Here is a 5,690-nt window from a genome sequence, read left to right as displayed (position 1 = left end):
AAGCCCTGGCAACCACTAACCTGCTCTCTGCATCTGTGGATCTACCTATTCTGGCCATTTCATGGAAATGAGACCCTCCAATAGCGTAGCCTTTTGTGTCTGATTTCTTTCTTTTTAAAAAAAGGAAATATAGCCTCACCAGTGTGGCTTAGCGGTTGAGCGTCGACCTGTGAACCAGGAGGTCACAGTTTGATTCCCAGTCAAGGCACATACCTGGATTTCGGGCTCGATCCCCAGTGTGGGGTGGGCAGGAGGCACCCGATCAATGATTCTCTCTCATCATTGATGTTTCTATTTCTCTCTTCCTTTCCCTTCCTCTCTGAAACCAATAAAAAATATATTTCTTTTTTATTTTATTTTTATTATTATTTTAATTGATTTCAGAGAGGAAGGGAAAGGAAGAGAGAGATAGAAACATCAATGATGAGAGAGAATCATTGATCGGCTGCCTCCTGCCCACCCCACACTGGGGATGGAGCCCACAACCCGGGCATGCGCCCTGACTGGGAATCAAACTGTGACCTCCTGGTTCATAGGTTGCCGCTCAATCACTGAGCCACGCCGGCCAGGCTTGGCTTCTTTACTTAACATAATGTTTTTGAGTTTCATCCATGTTGTAGCATGTGTCAGAATTTCATTTCTTTTTTTTTTTAATCCTCACCCAAGGATATTTTTCATTGATTTTTAGAGAGAGTGGAAGAGAGAGGGAAAGACAGAGGGCAATATCGATGCGAGAGAAACACATCAACTGGTTGCCTCCTGCATGAGCCCCGACCAGGAATGGGCTGGGGAGAACCCTGCAACCGAGGTATGTGCCCTTGACTGGAATCAAACCTGGGACCCTTTGGTCCATAGGCTGATGCTCTATCCACTGAGCCATGCTGCCTAGGGCAGAACTCCATTCCTTTTTATGGGTGAGTAATATTCCATTGCATGGATCTATCACCTTTTGTTAATCCATAAATCCGTTGATGGCCGTGTGGGTTGTTTACACTTTGGGGCTATTATAAATAACTAGAGGCCTGGTGGGCGACCAGGGCCCATGGGGGCCTTCTGGCTGGCAGCCGGAGCCTTCCTTCATTCCACGCTGCCCCTTGGTGGTCAGCACACGTCATAGTGAGCGATCGAACTCCTGGTCTCCCGGTCGAACTCCTGAGGAGACACTTTGCATATTAGCCTTTTATTTATAGAGAGAGACGCTTCTGTGAACATTTAGGTACATGTTTTGCTTTGTTTTTTAATAGCGGTTTTCAATTCTTTGGGGCACATACCCAGAAATGGAATCGCTAGGTCATATGATGTACTGGTCAGGGTTCTCCATAGAAACAGAACCAACAGGAAGTGTATATACATATATACAGAAAGAGACTTTAAGGAATTGGCTCACATGATTGTGGAGGTTTGCTGAGTCTAAACTCTGATAGGGGTGGTGGGCAGGCGGGGGACTCAGGAAAGAGTTGCAGCTGAGAAGTCCAAAGTCAGGCAGGATGGAGAAGCAGGAAAGGCTGATGTAGCAGATGAAGTCCAGCTCAGTTGGTTAGAGTGTCATCTTGATACACCAAGGTTGCGGGTTTGACCCCCAGTCAGGGCACATACAAGGAGCAATCAGTGAATGAAAAATAAATCGAACAACAAATCAATGTTTCTCTTTCTCTCTCTCTCTCTCTCTCTCTCTCTCTCTCTCTCTCTCTCTCTCTCTCCTCCTCCTCCCTTCCTCCTTTCCACTCTCTTTTTTTTAAAATATATTTTATTGATTTTTTTACAGAGAGGAAGGGAGAGGGATAGAGAGTTAGAAACATCGATGAGAGAGAAACATTGATCAGCTGCCTCCTGCACACTCCCTACTGGGGATGTGCCCGCAACCAAGGTACATGCCCTTGACCGGAATCGAACCTGGGACCCTTGAGTCTGCAGGCCGACGCTCTATCCACTGAGCCAAACTGGTCAGGGCTCCACTCTCTTTAAAACTCAATTTCCTCACATGAGGATTAACAACAACAGCAAAAGGTGGTCTCAGGCTCCCTGAACTGTCCCAGCACCTGCTGCACGGCCCTGGCCGCCCCCCTCCCCAGCTCTGCTGTAATAAGCAGGGTGAACTCCGCTGCCTGAGTCCTGCAGGGCCGTCACCAGGGGACCCCGCCCTGCCCTGGGTCGTTGATAATCTCAGGCCTCCACCCCGGGCTCCTTGGGTCCCCGAAAGTACAGTATCCTGAGGCCCAGCAACAACGTCTGTAAAGGCTCCACTAATGTCCCCAGAGGAGTCGGTCCCTCTGTCCCTGGGATCCTCCCAAACGAGTCCAGAGCCCTCAGAGAACCAGCCTCTGGGGCCTTCAGCCCCAGGCCCTGTCCCCGCCCTTCAGCTTCTGTTGTAAAGCTGAGCCACGCCCCCCACACCCACCCCTGGCTTCTCTTGATTATTGTCCCTCACCAGGTCTCGCCCTATCCAGAACCTCCCCACGAATGATGGACAGACAGACACAGAGTGTCAGGTAGCTAAGCAGACAGACAGATAATAAATACACAGACGGCCGGCTGGTGTGGCTCAGTGGTTGAACATCGACCTATGAACCAGGAGGTCACAGTTCGATTCTGGGTCAGGGCACATGCCCGGGATGCAGGCTTGATCCCCAGTGTGGGGCATGCAGGAGGCAGCCGATCAATGATTCTCTCTCATCATTGATGTTTCTATCTCTCTCTCTCTCTCCTTCCTTTGTTATCATGTCCCAATGGGCCAATCAAAAGTATATATTTAAAAAAATAAATACACAGGATGGATAGATAGATGGAAAAATTGGAAAATAAAGATAGACACACAAAACAGATAGATAGCAAAACCGATAGACAGAAAAATAGAATCAATTAGACAGAGCCCCCAGGACCTGCTATGACCCCCCCTAGCCGGCAGGAAACCATCACTTTCCCAGGAACCCCCGCCCGTCTAGCTAGATTGCTTTCCCTCATTCCAAGGTCCCCACCGTAGGGGACCTGAGACCCCACTAAAAAGGGCCCTGAGGTCCCTCCCCATGGCTCTGTGCGTCCCCTTCAGATGCTCCGGGTCCTTCTCGAATGGTTAAAACACCCCCTAGGATTCTGCTCTATTACCCAGGACCCTGAACCAACCCCAGGAGGGCCCTGGGGACAAGTCCTTGGGCTCCCGCCCCCCCACACACCCAGGGCCCTAGTGCACTGTCCCGGGCCTTCCCAGTGGCCCCAGGTCCTGCTATAACCCTCCACTGTCCTTCAGGTCCTGCTTTACCCATGTCTGGGTGTCCCAGGTCCTGCTGCAATGCCCCATCAGCGATCACTTGGACACCGCTCAAACCCTACTCCACCACTGCGCCTTCTGCAGAAGTCCTTTGGTTCCTGATAAAATGTCCGCAGGACGCTGGGCACTCAGAAGACCCCCTGGGTCCTAAATGGACGCAGTCTGCCCTCGTGTAGCCTTGAGGGTCACCAAATGGCCTCAGGGTGTCCCCTCTAAGCACTGCCTGGAACCTAGTAGAATGCCTCTTAGACCTACCATGAAGTCTTTTATTTAAAAAAAATTTATAGCCCTAACTGGTTTGGCTCAGTGGATAGAGCAACGGCCTGCGGACTGAAGGGTCCCAGGTTCGATTCCAGTCAAGGGCATGTACCTTGGTTGCGGGCACATCCACAGTAGGGAGTGTGCAGGAGGCAGCTGATGGATGTTTCTCTCTCATTGATGTTTCTAACTCTCTATCCCTCTCCCTTCCTCTCTGTAAAAAGTCAATAAAATAAATTTTTTTAAAAAGATACAACCAATGAAATATTATAAAGACTGATCACCTCCCTTTAAGAAAATAAAAATAGAAAACCCACTGAGTGGGAAAACATATTTGCCAACATCATATCTGATAAGGGCCTAATCTCCAAAATTTATAGGGAACTCATACAACTTAACAAAAAGAAGATAAACAATCCAATCAAAAAATGGGCAAAGGATCTAAATAGACACCTTTCAAAAGAGGACATTCAGAAAGCCAAGAGACATATGAAAACATGCTCAAAGTCACTAATCATCCAAGAGATGCAAATCAAAACAACAATGAGGTACCATCTCACGCCTGTCAGAATGGCTATCATCAACAAATCAACAAACGACAAGTGCTGGAGAGGATGTGGAGAAAAAGGAACACTTCTGCACTGCTGGTGGGAATGCAGACTGGTGCAGCCACTATGGAAGACAGTATGGAGTTTCCTCAAAAAACTGGAAATGGAACTCCCATTTGACCCTGTGATCCCACTTCTAGGAATATATCCCAAGAAACCAGAAACACCAATCAGAAAGGATATATGCATCCCTATGTTCATAGCAGCACAATTCACCATAGCTAAGATCTGGAAACAGCCTAAGTGCCCATCAGTAGATGAATGGATTAGAAAACTGTGGTACATCTACATGATGGAATATTATGCTGCTGTAAAAAAGAAGGAACTCTTACCATTTGCAACAGCATGGATGGAGCTGGAGAGCATTATGCTAAGTGAAACAAGCCAGTCAATGAAGGAAAAATACCACATGATCTCACTCATTCATGGATAGTAAAGACCATTATAAACTTTTGAACAATAATAGATACAGAGGCAGAGCTGCCTCAAACTGATTGTCAAACTGCAGCGGGAAGACCAGGGAGGGTTGGGGGGCAGGAGGGAGGGGAGTAAGAGATCAACCGAAGGACTTGTATGCATGCATATGAGCATAACCAATGGACATAAGACACTGGGGGGTAAGGGAGGGCAGGGGATTGTCAAGGGCGGGGGGCGGGGGGAAGGACGCATATGTAATACCCTTTGTAATACTTTTAGCAAAAAAAAAACACAAATAAAAATTAAAAAAAAAAGAAAAATAAATAAAAATAAAAATAATTTACAGATTTGAGAGAGAAAGAGAGAAACATCGAATTGTTCTGCTCTTTCATTGGTTGCTTCTTGTGTGTGTCCTGATCGGGGATTAAACCCAAAACCTTGGTGCATCGGGACGATGCTCTAACCAACTAAGCTACCCAGCCCGAGCCCTGCCATGAAGCCTTTAGGGTCCTGCTATAACGGCCTGCTCGTGTGTCCTCACAACCACAAAAGTGGCCAGGGGGTCTGGGAAAATCCCCCTGCAGGCTTGGGGTCCTGCTTCAGCGGCCATCCGTCTACACGGCCTGGGATCGTTGTATTAGTGCCCTGTGGCTGCCGTAACCCAGCACCACAAACTGAGTGGCTTAGAACAAGACAGTTGTATTGTCTCTCAGGTCTGGAGACCAGAAGTCCAACATGGTCCACAGGGCTGGCTCCTTCCGGCAGCTCCAGGGGAGAATCCTTTCCTTTGCCTTTCCCCGCTGCTCAGGCCACCTGCATCCCTTGGCTAGTGGCACCATCCTCCATCTTCAACACCAGCACCTCCTCTCCTCTCTGACCCTGCACCCTTCCTTATGTCTCTCTGACTCGGATCCTTCCACTTCCTCTTATAAGGACCCTTGTCATGACGTTGGTCTCACCTGGATGATCCAGGATTGTTTCAATTCAAGATCCTGAACTTAATCCCATCTGCCAAGTGCCCTTATTTATTTATTTATTTATTTATTTATTTATTTATTTTTAAATATATTTTATTGATTTTTTACAGAGAGGAAGGGAGAGGGATAGGGAAGTTAGAAACATCGATGAGAGAGAAACATTGA

General features: G+C 47.8%; 1 protein-coding gene across 1 annotated transcript in view; it reads right to left on the bottom strand.

Moving 5' to 3' along the window:
• The window catches only part of FCGRT (Fc fragment of IgG, receptor, transporter, alpha), a 22,744-nt gene that overhangs the window by 11,799 nt on the left and 5,255 nt on the right, over positions 1–5,690 (bottom strand). The gene's annotated exons all lie outside the window — the stretch shown is intronic.

The sequence above is a fragment of the Myotis brandtii genome, unplaced genomic scaffold, assembly GCF_000412655.1.
Source record: "Myotis brandtii unplaced genomic scaffold, ASM41265v1 scaffold601, whole genome shotgun sequence".
NCBI classification, from domain to species: Eukaryota; Metazoa; Chordata; class Mammalia; order Chiroptera; family Vespertilionidae; genus Myotis; species Myotis brandtii.
This window is presented reverse-complemented; position numbering and strand designations above follow the sequence as displayed.